The sequence below is a fragment of the Euleptes europaea genome, chromosome 11 (genome assembly GCF_029931775.1).
Source record: "Euleptes europaea isolate rEulEur1 chromosome 11, rEulEur1.hap1, whole genome shotgun sequence".
NCBI lineage: Eukaryota > Metazoa > Chordata > Lepidosauria > Squamata > Sphaerodactylidae > Euleptes > Euleptes europaea.
Window position 1 is genome coordinate 49351275 of NC_079322.1, and position 22560 is coordinate 49373834.

The 22560-nt window shown below is 43.3% G+C and overlaps 1 protein-coding gene across 1 annotated transcript in view; it reads right to left on the bottom strand.

The window, feature by feature from the left end:
• The window catches only part of NXPH1 (neurexophilin 1), a 201699-nt gene that overhangs the window by 99138 nt on the left and 80001 nt on the right, over positions 1 to 22560 (bottom strand). The window lies entirely within an intron of this gene.

Consider the following 22560-nt stretch of genomic DNA (forward strand, 5'->3'; position numbering starts at 1 on the left):
CACATTAGTATCATTGGATCCTGGACACCCAAAGCACAAACTCCTTTATGAATGGGACTCCATATGTGCACACTTCTGATCAAATTACACAGAGATCTAAAGATGTACCCCTGCTATATACTTGATCAAAGTATCAGATAACGAGGTGTGCATAATCAACATTATTGTAATTAAATTGCATCAAAAGATTCCTGACCTTTCCGTGCAATCTTTTGGGGTAAAATCAGAGTGTGCAAAACAATCTTTTGGGAAATATTTATCATGCACAAAGAAAGGTAGCTTTTTCTCCATCAATGTAATTAGCCCTGGCGTATTGACTCCTCACGTCAGCTTCCTCGGCTGGGAGCTACCTTGTGGGAGAGGTTGACATAATCATGTTAAGTGCTGCCAGTTTGCTTTGCTGCCTTGGATTAAGCAAGAAAAATTGCATCTAAAATGTAGGTGAATGTTTTCTGCTGCATGTTAATGAAGTCATCGGATCTGGAATTGTTGATATTTACAATTGGTTGTGTTTTAATTATGAAAATAATCGATAATATAGAACTGCGAGAGGTTTTTTATTTTTACAAAACAGACCAGTAATTAAGCTATTGATTAGGGTGAAAAACGAGATAAATATATTCTACTTCAAGAGCCATTCACTTGAACAGTGGCTCATCCATAAATTCTTAGTGCATTAGTGTTAGCAAGCATGTAAACAACTCTACAGCTTGCTGTTATAATACAAAGATGCAAGTTTGGAAACCATGGTGGAAATTAAAAGCACTGCGCTCCATTGGTTTCATTGTTTTTTGGACAACAGATCTCAAAGAGTTTCCATTGGTGGTAAGGTCACCAGTTGGGAGCCTAACTTGTGGTGTTCCTCATGGTTCCATTCTTTCCCCAATACTTTTAAATATTGGTGTTGGAGGAGAGTTTTACAGGTACTATGGATCGCCAAAAAGACAAACCAGTGGGTTCTAGATCAAATCAAGCCTGAATTTTCCCTAGAACCTAAAATGACTAAACTGAGGCTATCATACTTTGGTCACATTGTGAGAAGACAGGAGTTGCAGGAAAGGACAATCATGCTAGGAAAAGTTGAAGGCAGCAGGAAATGGCTTGACTATAAAGGAAGCTATGGTCCTTGGTTTGCAAGACCTGAGCAAGGCTGTTAACAATAGGACATTTTGGAGAACAGACAGACAGGTTGCCATCATTGCTAGAAATTCTTTTTTCAACTATATCTGGCTCATACTTATCCCTCATACTTATTTGTTCTCCTATCCATACTACCAGGTTGGACTACTGCAATGCAGTATCTTGGGCTGTCCTTGAAGACAATTAGGAAGCTCAGATTAGTTCAGAACACAGCCACTCTATTTCTAGCAGGAGCTAGCCATTTTCAACATATCATGCCAGTTTAAATACAGCTTCACTGGCTACCCATTTGTTTCTGGGTTCAGTTCAAGGGGCTGGTGATTACCTATCAAGCTCTTCAGGACCTGGAACTCACATATGTGAAGGATTGCCTCTCCTTTTATGGTCCCGTAGGCTTATTACATCCTTCCGATCAATTCCTACTCAATAAACCATCCCATGGAACAGTTCACTCTGTTTCTGCCTGCAACTGAACCTTCACATCTCCCACTGCAGTATTCTGGAAAACCCTTTCCAGGGAAGTATATCTCTACACCTGCTGTTTGTTAGTTTTACTTGCATTGCTGTAGGCTTTTATGGGATTATTTCATTGCATTTTTACCTTCTGGCACAGTTAGAGTCTTTGACCGTTGTGAAACAGGCAAGGCGGGCCTTTGTAATCAGCAATAGAGACCATGGAAGTCAGTGGAACTGTTTCACTGGGTTTTATGGTGTAGCCCAGTCCAGAACTTTGTGTGACATCTGATGTACACACAGAACCCGCACAACATAGAGGAGTTTCAGTTGAGGGGAACAGCTCTGAACACTGATCAGATGTTTGGAGTGAAGGGGATAAATAGAATCAGCCACCTCTCTCCTTTATATGCCATGACCTGGTGGTTACTGCTGTCAAAGCACTACCTGTCTGATAGATGTGTGTGTGTGTGTGTGTACACACGGACACATACACTGTTTATGTGTTTTGGGGGATCCAGTTCAGTGTGGTTATCTCACAGCCTATTGGCTAGGAGCTGTACCGTTAAAGAAAGGAAGGTTTGGGGGATCCTCCTTGTGGACACCTGTTTTTGTATGCAGATCACACTGACTAGCTCAAAAGGCATGTTGTGATGCAGAGGTTAGAGCATTGCCAGGAAACTTACTGGGTGACCTTGGGTGACCTGTCACTCAGCCAACCTACCTTGTGAGGATAAACTATGGGAGAGGAAATCCATATATGCTGCCCTGAATTCCTTGGAGAAAGGGTGAGGTAAAGCCTGTACAACCTCTACATCGCTCCATTTGATTATGGGTTTTAATGAAATTTCTGCAGCTATAATATGAAAGTGTTTGGGGAATATCCCTGGAATCCATGCACTCCCTTGCTTTGGTTGAGGTTCCCAGGCAATTTTCAATAGGGTTGGAGTGCACCAGGCCCAGAAGTTATGCCTTCTGCCTATGCCAAAGTGTCCTGAATCACAAAATAATTGGTTGGCTATCATTCAAGTATCTAGTGAGGTAGAATGCAAGAATCCATAAAACAGTTCAGCAGACTGTTGGTAAAAGAGCTGAAAAATCTTTCTGTTGACATTCTGGATTGGCTTAGACATAGTGGTGGTTTAATTTAACTACAGTTAATGTGTGAAGCCAACATTTGGCTTACAATCATTCAGATCCTGGTTTGCCATGACAAATGCTGACTTCATTGCCTTCGGTTTTTCCTCTGCCATCACCCACAGAGACCAGATGGTATCCCAGCATGCACTGCATTGAGGGCAGTGCCAGGAAACAAGCCAGAATTAAACCAAGTTGCCTGTGTTTACGGCATGCAGAATCACAGTTCAGACTGTGTTTATTAAACCAACTCCAAACTATGGAGCTGGATCCAAACTAAATTGGCAATTTTACTTATTTATGTAAAACATTTTTGTGTAAAACATCTTTCCACCCAACTTTGAGTCCCCCAAGGCAGCAAAAAAGTCACAAACATTACAACAAGTTTTGCATATGTATATAAAACAATTAGAACAAATTTAGAAAAAAACACATAAATCATTTCCACATATTCCATCTTCCTGCTTCAGACCTTTCTCATGTGAGTCCTCAGTGTCCCCAACCCTCCCAGGAGCACCATTTTGTGGAGATCAGTTAACTATGGCAAGAGGGAGAGACCAGAAATTCCATTCCCCTCCTGGAAAGTTTCGACTGGACCCAACTGTTGGTGTACCCTACCTATTCACAGTGGAGTGGCCCACTTTCAGATGATCACACAGCTCTATGTAGGTTACCAATAATCCCTTCCACGTGACTCTGCTATGCATAAGAAGCTGCAGGATTTGGAGGTCATTGAATCATAACACACATGAACAGGCCCTCTGTTCTTGTCAGGCACTTTGGGCTAAGCCATCAGATGAGGGGGCAGGTCTACTCATGGCCTTTGGCAAAGCCAAGCATAACACAACTCCCAGTTTTTAAGTGATGGGGGAGGGGGGCAAGAGAAGAGCCTGTCCTCTTCCCCTTCGCCCCATTTGATTCCAGGCTGCTAAAGGGCTTGCAGCAACTCAGCAAAACACAAGGCAGGGGGGCGGGAAAGAGGGGCACATTGGGCATTCTAAACCGTTAATGGTCACCAGCCCCCAAAACTCCCCCTGTGAGTGTTTAGAATGTGTCCTAAGCCCCCCCCCCCTAGAAGTCTCACATGTCCAAAGCCTACCACAACCACTGTCAATGCGTGGCCCTTGAAAAGGGGGTGGGAAGACAAGGAATTGGAAGGTTGTGCATGTGGAAATTAACAAAGCTAAGGAAGGTTACCTGGGGGGTCTATGTCTCCCACTACATAGAACTTAACATCTTTGAACCTCCTCAGGAACCCTTAGCCCCCTCTACTCTTCACTCGCCATAGTCTCACCCGACTAACAGCCACAACTTCTGCCTTGCCAAGGGCTACGACTCCCCTCTGAGGCCCGGGGCCTCCCTCTCTCTTCCCCCCATCTCCTAGCAGCAGCCTAATTGGGTGAACATGCTATAGAATGCCATCTCTGCTGAGTAAGTGAGCCTCCCCCACCTCCTAGCAGCAGCCTAATTGGGGAAACAGGGCACATGTGCTGCAGAATGAGCCATTTCTTTCATGCAATTCAGCCTACCCCACCTCCTACTTCCTAGCAGCCTAATTGGGAGAATGGGTGCACATGCTGCAGAACAAGCCATCTCTGCTGGGCAATTCAGCCTCCCCCACCTCCTAGCAGCAGCCGAATTGGAGGAACAGGGTACGTGCACTGCAGAACAAACCATCTCTTTTGTGCAATTGAGCCTCCCCTACTTCCTAGCAGCAGCCTAATCAGAGGAATGAGTGCACATGCTGCAGAACAAGCCATCTCTTTCGGGCAATTGAGTTTCCCCCATCTCCTGCCGCTGCCCCCTCTCTGCCCACCGCCCGGGACACCTGCCCCCCTCATTCCCCCTAGATCCAGCCCTGATTCCTCCCATGAAGAAGTATGAACAGGAGAAAGCAGAAAGCAGCTGGATTGGGATAAATATAAACAGTTTGACATGGTACTCTTCCTCCTTTCACTTTCCAATGAAGCTTGGAAAACATGAATAATGCCAAGACTGAAAAACCACATTCATTTTCTGAAGCCAAAATTCTCCACCACTGAAGTTTGTCCTACCTTAAGAATTTCAGTGTTCACTTTATTCCATCAAAAAGTCAGTTTGAGATAGTAAACTAAAATTCAAAAGAAAAAAATAAAGGAATGCCACGAATCCACTCTGCTAGCAGATGCACCTTCCCCCTTGCATCAGGGGAAGGGTGCAAGTGCCATGGGAAGGTGTCACCATTAGCAGCACAGATCCCATCTATGCACTTTCCTTTTCATAATCTCCCTCTGGATTTCTCTAGCAGGTGGATGTGACCCTCTTTTTCTAGGCTTCTTGAGTTTCAGGTGGAACAAAATAGGGCTTTTCCCCAAAGTGCTTCTTCCCAGGTGCTACCCTACTCCTTTCTACTTTAGGTATTTTTCTATGTGATATCAACAAATGATAGCACTGTTACAGCATAACATTTTTTGTAATCTTAAATAATTCTGGTTTAACCCCCACAAAATCTTTGTTACCAATTCCAGGACATGAGTCTACCTTGTAAGCATCTTACACCTGTCAATCCAATTTATACAGGTCTCCCCTCAAGTTTAACTCAGAAATTCCAGTTGGTGCAGAATAGGGTTGTGGATATTGATATACCCGAACCAAAAATAAACCCGAAATTAGCTGTTTCGGCAATATTTGGGTTTTGGGTAGACTGAACACCCAAACCTGGGAATCTACCCAAAGCCAAATAGGCGATTCCCAAAAAGGCTGAATAATTATTTGGCTGTTTCGGGGTCAGCTGTTCACCTTTGCTCAGATGCATGGCTCTGTGCTTTCTCACATTTTTCTATCTTTGACTGGTTTTGTTAGGGCCCCATAGTTGGGGCCCATTTGAGGTAATCGGGGCCAACTTGGTCTGACCAACCATCACCATTCAGTGGGTTAATCTGGATCAAGCAAAAGGGTTATTTAAAAGACGAGGCTCACACAGTCTCGTCTGGAGGGATATACCCTCCAACAAAAAGGAACCAGCTTCGACACTTGCATTTAAGTAGTTTCCTCTGTTTGGAAGCTAATTTGCATGGACATCATGCTATGTGCCCCAGATAAGAAGGGAGCCCCCAGACTTTGAGGCACCAACCTGCCAATCAGCTCTTTCCACCAGTCCTCGGCAATGCTGGACTTCTGAACTTGAAAACCAATGGACAGCTCAGCTCACAAATGCCTGGAGGATGGGGGCAACCCCTTTGCTGGCCCCTAAAATTGGATCCCCTGTCCCAATGTTCACCAGACTTTGGTGACCATCTAAAGAGAGTCCCTTGCAGCCACACTGCAAATTTGGTGACTCTACCTCCAAAAATGTCCCCACTGGAGCTTCAAAAATAATCCGCATAGATTATAATGGACCCGAATTTTTCAGTAAACCCGGAAATAAAGCTGAAATACCCCTTTACCAGTATGGGTATTCAGCTTATTCCATGTTTACCAGGGAAAAATATTGGGCCCAATAAACCCGAACACGAAATTCACTGAATATATTTTTTTGCATGACCCTAGTGCAGAATGCTCTAGGGTCAGTTATCACCAGGAACTAGGTGATGCATACATATTACACCTATTCTGCAATCACTCCTTTGGCTGCTCATTAGTTACCAGGTCAAGCCTACTGAATGTACAGTGCTTTCTGAATTAAAATGCCAGCACTTCTTGTAATGTTATAGGAAAGGCTTAGCTAGACTGCATCCACATGTGCAATCTATTGAGCACACCTATGTAAGCTTCCCTTTCAGATTTGAAGAGATCCCAGCTGAATATTGAAGTGATTGCATGTTATATTGGTGCTGTACTTCATTAATGTCCAAAGCTGCTCAGAAATTTATTTAGATCTAGAGAAAGAATGGAAAGAAATCATATTTTGAATAGTTTTAAAGTGGCTTGTGTACACCCATGTACTCTACCATCTGCAAGTTCTGAAGGAATTCTACTGGTGATAATAATGACCTAGTTTATGATGGCTACCATTCACTGTTCAAAGAGAGGCAAAAGCCAACACTTCTTACTTGACATGCCACTCCCTAGGGCATACTTCAAGTAGCTCTCTGGATTGTGGCCAAGATTCATAGGAGATGAATGAGAATCAAATCTTGTTTTCACCACATCTTGAGCATTATGGATAAGGCTCACTATAATTTAGCATTCTAAGATGACTAGAAATATCATTCATTCATTCTGTTCAGTTGCCTTTCCATAAAACTCCATGTGGCTTTCAATAGAACCAAAACAAAATAAACTTTATACAGCAAATTACACTTGTAACACTGAACAGTTCAGCGTATCCGCCTCCAAAATGCAGCCATCAACAAACAATTATATTCAAGCCTTTAAGTGGAAGCCTTCAACAAAACCACCTCTCAAATGAAACAATCTTTAAAAACCTTCTGAACAGCTAAGACAGATGGGCGTTGCACATGACTTCCAACAGTCCATTCCAAAGGGTGGGAGCTGGTTTTGTGTATGTAGTAGCAATACATACGATCTACAGAGAATTGCTGCATCACAAAGGTGATTTACAGGTTCCTATAGGGACAAGTGGTACTTCAGATATATGAGTCTCTGACGAAAAGTCCTTTGGAGGCCAAAAAAGGGGCTGTGCCGGCAGCCGTGCTACTTACTCCATCCAGATTGGCACAGATGCCGGCGGGGGGACCTGAGGCATCTGAGGCAGTAGGCAGCTTCCTGTCCCCTTTTGGCCCAGTACACCGATGGGGAGAACCTGCACCAGCTTTTTTGCTGGCGCAGCCTCGCTGTTCTCAATGGGGGAAAATGGCCCATTAAAAAAAAATATTTTATTAAAAAAAAATAAAAAGCTTTTTAAAGACTTAAAGCTGGGAAACGGCTGTGGAGATGCTGCAGCAGCGCCACAGCCAGGCTGTCCCCAGCCGCCAAAGGCTCAGGAATGGGCTGCTGGTGCTAAAGGTAAGCACCAGCATGTTAAATCAAGTTCAGAAACGTATTGATAACCAGTGCAGCCATCTCCGTTGTGGAGTGATATGAGCACAGCAGCAGGTCCCACTCAACAGATGGACATTTTGTCATCTACACCAACTGAAATTTCTAAGTTGTAACCTTATGGAGAGCCCCATCTAGTCTACAGGATATTTAAGCATGAACCAGTGCAGCTGAGTGTAGAAAGGAGGACAATGTGTAGAAACACTGAAGATCAAAGAAGGTTCTCCTAGCAACTGCTGAAATCTGGCTTCCTATCACCAAAGCTGCATCCAGAAGAACCTTCAAACTTGTCCTCTAGTAAGCTAAGCCTATATTTGTATAGAAACATACACAATATACACAAACTGTCCTAAATCCCTTGCCAGAAATCTGCACCAGTCCAAAAATGTCCCATGTAAAACCAGGAAAAGTGTAATCAGCATCAGTCCTCTTCAGCTTGTGGTTGCATGAAGCCATGACAAGAAAGAGTAGAAAATGGTTCATTCTACTAGTCACTTCCTCCTTCATAAGGATGAAAAATAAATGAACCAGCTATCTGAACCAATGAGAAAACAGACAGAATATTAATGTATCATTCTACTTTGTAATTCAGTGCTATGGATTTTGGTCCTAAATCTCCATAGGTGATGCTTTGTATGACCCCTTTTATTAGATATGTCCATCCAGTTGTTCTTGGGCTTTAAATGTTGGTCCCTCCTCGCTACTCTTGATTCGTCCTTTCAATGGATAAAGAATTCCACAGAACAAACACAGTTGGAAGAGAGATTTTCAGTGTATTTTATGACCATTTGGTTTACTGTACTATCCGTATCGCCCTGACCTGGATGGCCCAGGCTAGCCTGATCTTGTCAGATCTCAGAAGCTAAGCAGGGTCAGCCCTGGTTAGTATTTGGATGGGAGACCACCAAGGAAGTCCAGGGTTGCTATACAGAGGAAGGCACTGGCAAACCACCTCTGTTAGTCTCTTGCCTTGGAAACCCCATAAGGGGTCGCCATGAGTCAGGTGCAACTTGATGGCACTTTACACACACACACACACTATCCATATCACTATGATTTGAAGATTGTTGCCTTTGTTGTGCTTTACTGAAAACACATGTCACTTCTTGTCAAACAACATTTGACTACAGAATGACTTGTCAAAATGACTTGGGGCTGTGTTTCCCAGTGAAGCTTTTAACCAGTGAAATTAGGAAAGGCACTTATGTAGAATGAAAACTAACACTAATTGTTTTAAAAAAATAAATTTCAAATTATTTACTCACTACATGAAATCTGTCCCCACATTGCATTTAGAATTAATTTCCCAATTAATTTTAGTGGTGTGATATCAGGCCCACTGGTATTTTATCTGAATTGTTTTAATAAATTATTTCATCTCGTAAGACAAGATATCAAGTTTCACTACATCAAGAACAGATCCCTGCAGGACCCCAATAGAAACACATGAATAAGATGTAATTCCCTACGCTCAGGTAAAGGAGGAAGCATAATATTCCAGCATCTAAAGCAGAGCTTTTTCTAGCCAAAGAAGTTTCAAAATAGACATATATTGATTTAGAATCCATGTGCATACATCTTTATAAATTTAGGAACGACCTAGCCAAGAATCAGGAGATCAAACCGATAATGGTTATTCTGAAGAAGAAAGCACCTGTGGACACACAGAGTCACGAGGTACTCTAATCTCAGGAAGAATATGGCACCAACTATGATAGCTTGCTGGGGGTAAAGGGAAGATGACTAGGGAAGGCACTGGCAAACCACCCCGTAAACAAAGTCTGCCTAGTAAATGTCGGGAAGTGACGTCACCCCATGGGTCAGGAATGACCCGGTACTTACACAGGGGACCATTACCTTTATGATAATCAGGCATGGGTGTAAAAGGAATCAATCCACCACATCTTTCCAAGAGCCCAACTACATGGGACCCACCTTCTCATCTCTGACAGTCCCTGAAGCTTCAGCGAGAGGTGGGATGATTCCAAATACTCAAAACCACCTTTGACTGCAGAATCCCATTGTTCAAAATTATATTGATTCCTTTATGTTCCATTTGTGCCATAATCCGTAGAAGGGTTGGTCAGCAGGTGGTGCTGAGGTGGGAACTCTCAAGCCCTTCAAAGTCATATGAGCTATAAGAAAATACAGACTACAAGGACTCCAACAATTGGAAGAACTGCATTTTTGTGGTTACCAAGATGAACGTTGAGAGTGTCTTGGAAATAGTAGCTAATTGAGTTAGGTGGGTGGGCATGGCTATGACTCATTTTTAATGTGAAAATGTCTTGCTGCTTGGCTATATTTATTGTGCATTCAATTAAATTTATGTTTACACTTCACAAACATTGCCTATCAGCACAGATGTCCTGTGTTAGAAAACATGACACTTTGGAAATGTAATAACCATGCGTACAAAATGTCAGCATATGCTGAGGAAATATGTCTCAGGTCCAAATATAGCAGGGTTTCATCAGAATTTCCCAAACACTGGGGAAGGCAATAGGCGCCTCTGGTGGTACTTTTAATGATTTTGCATGATTTTTCCCATCAGCCCAAGGGAGGACCGTGGAAAGATATAACCACTTTTTTATATGAAAATCTGCAGCACAGAAATAAAATGCCAACAGAGGCATTTTAAACGACCAAATTTTCCCCTGAACTCTGAATCTCACGCCGAATAGTATGGATCCGAATCAGGGGAGTTCGGACTTCGGCATTTCCCGAATCAAAACAGGCCGAATTTTGCTGAATCTGAATTTTATCGAATTTTTTTTTTCAACAGCCCTAATTAAATCATGTGGCTGGCTGCCTCTCAAAACAGCATGATTAACTATTACTACTTTCTCCCATGGCATAATGGATATTTTGTCCAAACACCATTTCCCCAGCAGCCCAACTTATGGAGCAAGGCTGGAAAATAAACTCTATGAACACATTAAATTGGACACATGCTCCATGGATACATGAAATTGCCTTATACCAAGTCAGACCATTGGTTTATCTAGTTCAGTATTGTCTACTCTGACTAACAGCAATTTTCTAGGCTCTTTGGCAGAAGTCTTTCACATCACCTATTACCTAATCCTTTTTAATAGATATTGGGATTGAACTTGGGACCTTCTGCATGCTAAGATGATGCTCTACCAGTAAGCCATGAGCCAGAGAAGGAATTAAACATGTGGCTGCCCTTTTCGACTGCAGCTGCACATGTGGTGTAATGTGTGGTTCTGCCCTCCGTTCCTTAATGCTAGCAGAGCCACAAGATGAAGTATGTTGTTCCCACAGTAGAGGACAAGCCTGAATTCACACCCATGTCAGAAGCAATCTTTTAAATATGTCTGTATAAACCCAATGGGAAATGTGTACTATTCAAACCCCTGGTGCAGAATATTTGCTTGGGCTGTAAACAGAAATCACACAGTGTTAGCCACAGCAAGCATGTTGCAGTGGGAATAAAAAGACTCTTTCACTGCCCACCCTGATAGTGCTCAATGTCCCCCAAGAGCAGCAGGAGATTCTCATTCTTCAGTTACAGTTTTCAGATCTGAAATGTCTTAAGGAACTCCTTCATCCCCTTTCTCTGTTTTTTCTCAGTTTGGGCAGATGGCCGCATTTTCGCAGAGTATCAGAAAACGAATCTCCTTTTGCATCCCACTGATAGGCTAGCTGAGCCTGGATACAAAGTGGCCATTTTCTGTCCTATTGATCTCCCTCCTAGCTTTGTAACAGCAACATTCTTTCTCCTTTCAAGTCGGACATTTGCATGGAGGACAACGCCCTGTCATTTCCCGAAAGCAGCTATCTTGTTCTCCAGAGTCTCAGCTTTTGTTTATTTTTTTAAGGCAAATCTGTAGCTGTCATGGCTGGAAAGAGAACTCAGAAATGTGAACTGAGTGTGATTGATACAGAGCCGTCTCTCGGATGCCGCATCCATTCATCTCCGCAAGGTGTTCTCTAATGCCCAGTAATTTAGATGTCAGCTAGTTAACTATATCCTTCCTCATTTAACACCGGAGCAGCCTGATCATAAATCTATTCAGCCGGCAGTAGTGACATCTCCCTTTGGCACTATTGGTCTATGAGAGCTGGAAAGTATCACCAGCGCTTCTGGATTTTTTTCTCTTCCCAGATGGGAAGAATTTCCCCCAAAATGCATAGACAAGCCAAGGGCAACATTTTAAGTGAGCTTTACCATGGAGAAATACATAGGGGATTTTTTTTTCTTTTGGTAATCTAAGAAGGCAAATCTATTTCCCCTTTCCAAATAGCATATTCCCCTGGCACCTGGCATGCTTTTACAAATTGAATATTATCTGCATTAAAGGAAGGTTCACATGCATGTTGATAATTCGATGACAACATCAAGTGATGACTTGCATGTATGAATATCTCCTTAAAGTACAAAACAAAAGGGAGCTACCCCCTTTTTTGCAAGTTATCATCATCATCATTATCTATACGAAAGTTGCAGTGTTTTAATTGCTTGGCTGTCACAATGCTGCTATGACATCATGCATTCTTTCTCACTCTCTGCTTCATTGTAGCCTAGTTTCTGATTAGACAGTGAATGAGGAGCAAACAACATTTTTTATCTTCAAGGCAATTCACCACTTTGCTCTTCCAGTTTCCCAGAATCTGTGTGATATACCTGCAAGGACTTGCAGAATGGTCTCATTCTCCCCCTTTTTTGTTCATTTCCTTCTGTTAAAAGCCCCATCGTTTTCCCCCTTTTCCTGCCTCCGTCTCTCCTTCCCACCCACCAACCAAACTACCTTTATCTGCCCAACTGTATTCAGTTTTCCCTCCTTTCCTACCCCTGGCAGCCTCCCCCAGGGAAAAGTCTGTCGGAGTTCTGTGATGCTAGCTCCTGGGGGGAGGCCCAGTTGCGTGAACCTGCACAGACCTGCAGGGAGTACCTCATTTCCCCCTCCCCCACTATTTTCTTTTTGCCCTCCTCCTCAAAACTCCCACATACTCATCTTTCCCTGCTTCTTTCTCCCCTTCGTACCCACCCATAAGGTTGCCGGGAGGTTTGGAACGGCGGGCAATTGCACACCAATCTATTGGCCAGTTCACAGCAAAGATTGTGCGTGTGTGTGGCCATGAGCAACACGATCCCGTCGCTTCCGGTTTACTTTCGGAAGCACCACAGCGCAAAGGGACAATTTACCACTCAAATGGGGGGTTTCAGTGGTAAATTGTCCTATTGCACTGCACCCAAAAAAATCTCCCGCCAGAAGAGAGGGGGGCCTTGGCGACCCTACCCACCCACCCACCAATCTTTTCTACATGCCCCTCATCTTCCGCTATATGTATTATTTATTTATTGCATTTATATCCTGCCTTTCTCCACAATGGGAACCCAAAGCAGCTTACATCATTCTCTCCCATTTTATCTTCACAGCACCCCTGTGAGGAGGTTAGGCGGAGAGGATGTGACTGTCCAAATGTCACCCCACAAGCTTCCATGGCAGAGTGGGGATTCAAACTGGGCTTTCACAGATCCTTGTATGGTTTCAGTGGGGTAGCTGCTAGTGAACAGCAGCAAGAAGTGGGGCCTGGAATGAGTCATGTAAGTAGCATGGTAGCAAGTAGCCCAGTGGTCGCTGCCGGGCCTGACCCCATGAGTCCTCTTCTAGGGTTGCCAACCCCCGGCTAGGGCCTGGAGATCTCGCTGAATTCCAACTGATCTCCAGATGACATATATCAGTCCACCTGGAGAAAGTGTCTGCTTTGGAGGGCTGTATAGTATTATACCCCACTGAGGTTCCTCTCCTCTCCAAAACCCACCACCCCCAGGGTCCAACCCCAAATCTCCAGGAATTTCCCAGCCTGTACTTGGCAACCCTACCTCCCTCTAAGGCCAAAATAGCCCTGGAAAGGCCCCCTACCCCTACTTTTTACTGACAGAAACCAAGACAGCTTGCAATGCTGTTGTAACTTCTATTATTGGGGGAGGTTTTAAATACCTCCCCCACCGTCCTTGTGTTTGTTTTTTAACTTTCAGATTTTTCTGCAAACCTGGGACTTTTCTCAGGTTTGCAGAAAGAGCTGTCTTGTCTGTTCCTAGCTCTAGTATCCAGAATTAAGTATCCACATATTTGGCCATGTTGAGAATTAGTTATATTGATGGTTGTGTGTATTATATTGATGATGGTGCGTGTGTGTTTCTAGTCCGACCGATTTATAGTATTCCACTGTTTCAAAATTGTTCTTTAAAACATTCTCAGTGCAATAGACCATAAAAATCCAAGTGATATGCTTTTCAGCTCATTATATATAGATTATATTTTGGCGCCTGCTAACTAAATCCTCTACTGGAAACCCTTCCTATTTTACTGTCATATTTTACACAGATTACCAACAGTTTCCCTTTTCTTGTTTAACAGCAATTCCTGTCTTGTCCTTTATTGGTTACAGACTGACTTTTGTAGTATTGACATCAACAGCAGATGTCTTTGTTTGGCTTGAGTACTCTTCACCACCTGTCAATGTATCCCCAGTAATACTGTCAAGTTCTGAGGTCCTGGTGTGTAAAATCCTTCAGTGCATTGACAATTTTCCAAGCCAGAAGCTGGCGTCACAAAAGCTTAATCCTTCCTATAGACAGTTCTCCCCATCCAGAAATCCTTTCAGTGTTTTATCATTTTAAAACCTTCCTGGTTTACCTAGCTCAGGTGCTCAGAGCCTGGGGAAGAACAAGTAGCCCGGTGAAGCAGGAAAAGGCTCTGTTGGCTTCCTTCAGAAAGAATGCAGAAGGATTGGACATTTTATATCAAGCAATAGCATTAGGCTGACTCCCTGGTTTCACTTGACCCCCTCAGCTAGAACAATTATGGGATGTTGCACAAATGTGCTTTATGAAACTCCTGTCATTCCTTTTTCCAATCCACAGCTCTGGTGGTAGAAGGAGAAGAGCCAGGGTCTGAGGTAGAGAAGTATAAGCACTACAATACCTGACACTGTTGGAGTATATATTGTAATATGCTATGCACATTATAATGTGACTGGAACCTATGTGCAGGAGGTTTCTTAAAATTCCCTTTTATATAGTCAGATATCTTTGTTAGGCAAACTGACACTTGTCCAAGGACTTTGAATCCAGGTCCTTCAAATCTAAGACCTAACAACACAATGATTCTGAGACTCATCCTACATATAATTCAGTGAAAACCAGCCAGCAAAAGGAATTTGCTTTAAAGATGAGAGAACTATCACATCACACAAGCTTCAACTCCAGCAACATTTCAGAATCTGAGGTCAACTTTTTGATTTTTTAAAATCATTTTACAAAGCAACTTCAGGAGAATCTTTTACAAAGGTTAGTCTTACTTAACGAATTTCCCAATAATTGAGAAATTCCAGCTGGCCAAATTACAAAATGTTTATACCTTTTTTTTTTATTTCTACTTTCCTCCTTCCCTTAATCCAAACAGCGTTCACAGATGGAAATGTTGGGGGAAATGCAAACTGGAAGACTACAACTAATTGACAATCCATTTTTCACAAATCTGACCTTCAAAAGAACAAACTTACTTTGCTTTCAATGAGTAGTTACTCATAAGGCCAACACCCTATACAGTCACACTAATGATCTGTTTTGCCAGTACTTTGAATTTTGTGCTGCCAGCTGCATATTCACTGTGGATGCATTAGAACATAAGAAGACAAGTGGTCCATCTTGTACAGTATCCTGTTTTACAGATCTTTTATGCATGCCTGTTTCACTCGCCGGAACCCCTCTGATGACTTCGGGTCTTTGTGTTGATTATGCATGCCATTTCCAACCGTCAGAGGTCACCAAGCTTTTCCCCTGTGTTTCCCCGCATTTTGCCCACGTTTTCAGGGACCTCTTTTATCTCAAATTTGAAAATACGGGCAAAATGCAGGGAAACATAGGGGGAGAGTGAGGCAACATCTGACAGTCGGAAACGGCATGCACAATCAACACAAAGACCCGAAGTTGTCGGAGGGGTGATGGCGAGTGAAATAGCCATGCTTAAAAGACCACACAGTGACCAATAGGGTTGCCGATTGCCAGGTGGTGGTGGGCAAAGTCCTGCTAATCCACTGGACTGCCCACTGACCAGCTGAGGGTCGGCAGACAAAAAAGACCCCCCCCAACAGGGGGAGGTGCACGCCACGTGCACACGCACCTCGCACATTGCACCTACGTCACTTCCGGGCTTACCCAGAAGCGATGCAGACGCTCTAGCAATTTCTGCCAAAACTCTATGAAAACCATAGAGTTTCAGTGGAGATCACGAGAGAGTCCCTGTCACCTCTGGACAATCCCAGAAGTGACATAGGTGCAGATTGCGGGGCACACACGTGTCACATGCCACCTCTGAAAAGCTCCTGCCAGTGGAACAAACGGCAATTTGACCAAAGGGTCAGCAGAAGAGCTGCTGCCGTGCATGCAAAAGGTCATGTTCCATCAATTTTTTCCAGCATTGTCACTTCTTTTTTAAGTGGAAAAGTTTTGACTCTGATAATTAACATAGTTGCAATCCACTAATGAGAGTCAGGATGTAAATTAGGATTTAAAGTGTTTATACTAGGTTAAACTATCCCTTAACACCGCATTCCCAAAATAATGTTTATTTAAATATTTAACATTTTGAAACCTGAATTAAAATTCTGTTTCTCCAGTTTTGTCCCAGTTTGTTGTTGCTAGAGCCTCATAAGTTGAAGAACAAACTGTCACATCAGCCTAATAAAGTCTGGTCCTGTAGCACTTCATTTCGGAGATAAGCAAATGTTCCTGCTTCTGTACCTTATCGTATTCATTTTTGTTTTTGTCAACAGTTTCAGTTCTCGGCTTTCTGTTGAAGGTTTTGAACATTTGCTTGTACTTGGTACGCACATTACATGAGTCTGATATGCACTTTATACAGACAAAGTAAATTAACGAGTTATGTAATTTACATATGTGGTGGAAAATGCCATCAAGTCACAGCTGACTTATGGTGACCCCGTAGAGCAGGGGTGGGGAACGTCAGGCCCGGGGCAGTTTAAGGCCTGCAAAATCATTTGGTCTGCCCCTTTGTGGGTCCTGGCAGATCTCTAGCTCAGAATGATCTAAGACTGGCGATCCGCCCCCTCCCGCAGACAGGAATAGCCTCTATTCAAGGCAGATGTGAGTTCGTTTTGCTGAGAATAAGAACCTTTTTTCCCCCTTGCAGAAGAGTTGTTGGCTATGGAGCTTCTAGGACCGCCCAAGAAACTTTGTTAACCCTTTCCCACCCGGGCCGTGAAGAAACGTATTCCCTCTGTACTACAAGAGGGCTGGGGGCGGACGAGGCGACAATGGAGGGATTAAAGGGGACAGGGGCAGAATGCATGGGGGGGGTTCTTAGCCAGTGTGTCCTCATTTCACCTTTGCAGGCGGAGGTAGCAGGAGCCGGCTGTAGAATCCAGCCCCGATCATGTGGAGCAGGAGCAACTCCGATGTGGCTGGACGGTTATGCTCGGCTGGTTCAACAGACCATCCTGTGCCACCAGGTGGGCGAGTGCGCCACCGGTTGGATGCCTGCCTGCTTGCCCGTGCCAGGGGGGATCATCTGGGGCAGCTGCCTGCTTGGGGCTTGGTTGGCTAATTTTTAAGTTGATAATTTTGTATGGCCCACAAAAGATGTTATAAATATCCAATTGCCCCTTGGCGGAAAAAAGGTTCCCCACCCCTGCTGTAGAGTTTTCAAGGCAAGAGATGTTCAGAGGTGGTTTGCCATTACCTGCCTTGGCATTGGCTGGGAGAGTTCTGAGAGAACTGTGACTGGCCCAAGGTCACCCAGCAGGCTCCATGTGGAGGAGGGGGCCATTGAACCTGGTTCTCCAGTTTTGAGTCTGCTGCTCTTAACCACTGCACCATGCTGGCTCTCAATTGAAGCATAACACTGGTTTATTTTTGTACAAAGGACATTGAATGTGTGTACCTTTCATAGGAAAAACTCAGTGCAAGAAAATGGCACAAAATTCAGAAGCATGGATTTGATTTGTACATGCAAAATTGAAATGGGAATTTTCGTGTCAAAACAGCAGAGATGAGAAACTTGAAATCATCCCTACTTCAAACGCATTCTCCCCCCTTCTTTTCTTATTTAATACCTTTGAACAAAGCATCTAATAAACAAAGCATTTATTAGAGAGACCCAGTGAACACTTTTCTCTGTGATCCCTGTTCCAGCAGATCAGACCAGAGCTGTGCTTGAAAATGCAAATAGACTTGCCATTTGCCTGGGCTTTTATTGCTGGTTGGAGATTGATACAGCCAGGAGGAAACCACTCCAGAATCCTTATTGTAGAGAAAGCACACCAGCTGCTTCCTGATTGTGGCGACTCAAGAGGATCCAGGAAAAGGAGCTCTCAAGCAAAATATATGGTGCTACCTGCCTGCTGGGTTTTGTTCTTTTAATATCTGCTTAATGGTCTCAGTTCCACATGCTGAAAGGGGGAAGGAAAGGCGCCAAGATCGTCAGCTGGAATAAACTTTGTGAATGATCTATTTCTGTACAAAGCGAGCAGGTGAAGACATTTTTGTTTTGTCTGGCATTCCCTCACTGATTCCCACTGACCTTTCCTCCCATTTGTAGGGATGCCAATCTCCAGGTGGTGGCTGGAGATCTCCTGGGATCGCAACTGATCTCCAGGCTTCAGAGTTCAGTTCACCTGGAGAAAATGGCTGCTTTGGAAGGTGGACTCTATGGCATTATACCCCATTGAAGTCCCTCCCCTTCCCAAAATCTCCAGGTGTTTCCCAACCCAGAGCTAGCAACCCTACCCATTTGTGTGTTTATGTTGTTCTGTTTTAATTGTTTCTAAATTGTTTTATATACATGTGTGTGTTTTCATTCTTGTTTTAAAGCTTTTGTGGTTCTCTGTGTTGGGGACCCTAAGTTGGCTGAAAACGCAGCTTTGAAATGTTTTAGATAAATAAATAAGTAAATCATTAACAGCAATATAAACATTGGCAGTGTCATCCTGTGCAGTTATTCATGTCGAAACCCACTTATTTAATGGATTGGTTTAGACTGGAATATTCATAAAATTGGGCTGTAAAAGCAATACAGATCACACCTAACCTGCAGTTAAAAGAAGAAGAGTTGGGTTTTATACCCCACTTTTTCTCTACCTTTAAGGAGTCTCAGAGCAGTTTACAATCACCTCCCCACCCCCCAATAGGCACCTTGTGAGGTAGGTGGGGCTGAGAGAGTTCTGAGAGAACTGTGACTTGCCCAAGGTCACCCAGCAGGCTGCATGTGGAGGAGTGGGAAATCAAACCTGGTTCTCCAGACTAGAGTCTGCCACTCTTAACCACTCCACCACACTGGCTCTTAACCACTACAACACAATCAGTTCAAAAACCCCAGTGTCTGTAGAAACTTGTTGTTGTTATTTGAAGGCAACCAAAAAGCCTGGATGAATAAGGCCTTCACCTAAAGTTCATCAACCTGGGTGTATGGTGAGCCATTGTGGGTGGTGTTTCACATGATGTAATGATTTTGCAGAAGACTAACTGATGAGTAGCTTCATGTGGGCGTAGACAGTTCTTCTGATGCCGTTGATAAAAACCATTTAGGGCTTAGACATTTCTGAAGTAGAGAAGGAGTACATGGTCACCTGCGTGTGTGCAGCTTCAATACGAACACTGACTACTAAGCATTTACAGTGCCAACCTAAGCAGAGCTATCCCCTTCCAAACCAATAAGGATGGAACTCAATTTAAGATATCATATCATAGCTACACTGATGATACCATGTTGTTAAATTGAATGGTAACCCTTCACAATCTAGCCTGTTTCTCTAGATCTCATTGCACTTGAAGCTCAGAATGGGTGGTTTACAGTGTGCTTCTGAGCAGAGTTACCCCCTTCTAAATCTATTGAAGTCAATGGACTTAGAAGAGTGTAACTTTCCTCAGGATTTTCTGAAAACCTCTCAGATGATTCCTTCATTCAAACCCAAGCCATGAGAGATCACAGATAAAGCTGCTGTCGGTGCATAGATTAGGATTTTGCTGTCACAGCCTCTATTCCTGAAACACAGCCATTTGGTTTTCTCATCCTCTCGCAACTGGCAGACTGCCATAACGGTACCCCTAAGGCCATTTCTCTGTCATCTCCTTCAAAAGAATTCAACCAGATTGGTCACTACGGGATCTAGTTTGGCAGCTGTCAAACGAAGGATATGACAGGCCAATCACACAGGGTTTTATTTCCTGAGCAGTGGCATTAGTGTCTGACCTCTTGTATAGCCTTTGCCCTTGCTTAGCTCCAAGCTTCCAAAATATTCTTTGGCCTGTTGCAGAGTTGAAACCTGCATATAATTTTTGGACATCTTGGCAGCTCTTAACTCCTTTAAGTCAATGCACAGGTTTCCTAGTTGAGCATGAACTATGGAACACAAGGCCTCAAATGCAGCACCGGTTCTTTTTTTAACCAAAGGAACTGTGGTTTAGGCATGCATGCATTGTACATGGACCCATTTAGTTGCTCTTAATAACAGTCATAATGTATGTAGAACGAATGAGCTAACCAACAGTAGAGTTGCTTCGAATCAGCAATTGTATGGGTTCTGAAACACAGGAGAAGTAACTGATGAAGTCCTGCAATTTGACAATGTTACCAGTTCCAAGTTTAAACAAATACCATATTGACCAGAAAGGAATATGACCCTGAATGTAAGTCCTAAAGCTGGCTTTGGATGCGACAAATACACACAACACTGCAGGCATTGTACCCCATTTGACTGCCATCTTATCTTCTACACATATCATGTTCTTGTTCAAAGTAAGAACAAGAGGTTGCATAGACAGGGCTGAGAGAATGGCAAATTGTGTCATATAACCTCGGTAGAGCAGTACTGACAGACAATTGTAAAGAGGTGAATTGGGTGATTCAAGGGCAGTAAACATACTTGGCTGACAGAATTAAAAAACACACTCGAGCTGACAGGTGCTTGTTCAAAGAAGGAGCAAATGTCAAAAGCTGCCCTCAGAGAAACCGGAACAATTCCTCCTTGAGACACTTTGGGGCTTCTGGGAGATTTCTAATGATGTTCGCCTTTAGCATATTTTCATCTTCAAAAGCAACCTACTGTCTTTTCTTTATTCCAGTGTTTAATTTTAGACCAATTTTCAAGTTACTTCAGATAATACGTATAGGTTATATTGCATATGCAAGCCTACGTACATCAAATTTCAACAAATGTACATCTGAGTCAAGCAAAATCCTACTTCTGTGTGGAGCTGAGGTTATAATATTCAGTTCTGAATCTTTGTTTGCAGTTATATTATGCCATACACTTTTTAAAATTCTCCTATAATGGTATTAGAGATGAGGCAGCATGGTTTTAACACTACATCAAATACGTGATGGATAATCCCCTCCACCCTAGAATTCATCCCAATAATTCAACCACTGGGACAACACTCTCTATGAGTTGCAACCCATCTGCAAATCTGCAGCTGGCAGGAAGGAGAGGGGCTGGGCGAGGAGCCATCAAGGACCAAGAACCAAGTACTTTGGTGCTTACAGATTCAAATAGCTGGCTGAAATAAAGACAAAAGGGTTACCATCTAACACACTGTCAGATTGTCCCAACTAGGGAAAGAGATTGCAAAAACCAAATGGCTACACAATAATTTCTTCCTCTTGAAGCAGGAAGACCAGGACTGACCCCAGAGGGGGAGAGTTTCTCAGGGAGAGATTATAAATTCTAAGGCAAGAGGAAGAAGAGCTATTCCATCTTGCTCTTCCCTTTGGTTGGGCACACACTAAGAAGGACTGAACCTTTACCTAGGAACTCTATCTTGTCCACATGGTGCAGGACAATGGCAAGAAGTCCCAGCTCAAGAACTAAGGTAACAATGGACTTGTAAATACTTCAGCTTCAAGAGTTGCTAGACTATCCTAATTAAACATTGTTTAGGATAAGGGCCAAGTGTAGGGTGACACAATTTTCTTTGTACCCTTGCTCCGTCTGATGTTTGAACAAACCATGTGTTCTCTTTTTATTTTTGTTTATTAAACTTTCTTGTATTTTGAATGCTATAAGCCTTGTCTCTGTAAACTCACCATGCCTATTCAGTCTTGATATCCAAAGAGTAGTAAAGGGGATGGGCACTAGGTGAGCTCACAATCCTTTGAGTATGATAGTCTGCAATGGCAAAGGTGAGATAGGTCATCCCTTTGCCAGCTGGTATGAGCAAAGCAGGATATGGGGCAATTTGACAGAGCCTCCAAATGGCAACACAGCTACAGAGTGCTAGATAGGCAAATTTGTCTAGCAGGAAATACTCCTGGATCTGCTGGTAGCAGCGGTTACTACTCCCTGAAGTTTGAGAGTAAGGGAAAGGGGTGGCAGCATTGGGTAGAGATCTGAGACAGGGGGGGTCTGACCTCTGGAGATCTGAGAGATCTGTTCCTTCATACTAATCATAAAAGCAGCAAAACCAGATTATCCATAAACAAAAGTAGGGTCTCTATGTATGTATAAGGGTCTCTGTGTATGTGGGGGACTCTTTAGACGAGCAGAAAAACATTACCTTTGATACTTTTGCAGGACAATGACTCAGCTCAAACTCAACCCCTTCTGACTATATATATTACTCTTCCAACATACTTTGACACTGAGAGACACTGTCCTTCAGTGTTACTCCTCTGAAGATGCCTGCCTCAGCTGCTGGCGAAACGTCAGGAAAGAAAATTCCAAGACCACAGTCACGCAGCCAGGATAACCTACAAGAACTGATTACTTTGTGAATTGATCAAAAAAGTGTCTTGTTGAGGGCCTGAATATAATCTAAGAGCATCAGCTAAAGTGAAAAAGTGGAAATAGCCAGCTCAA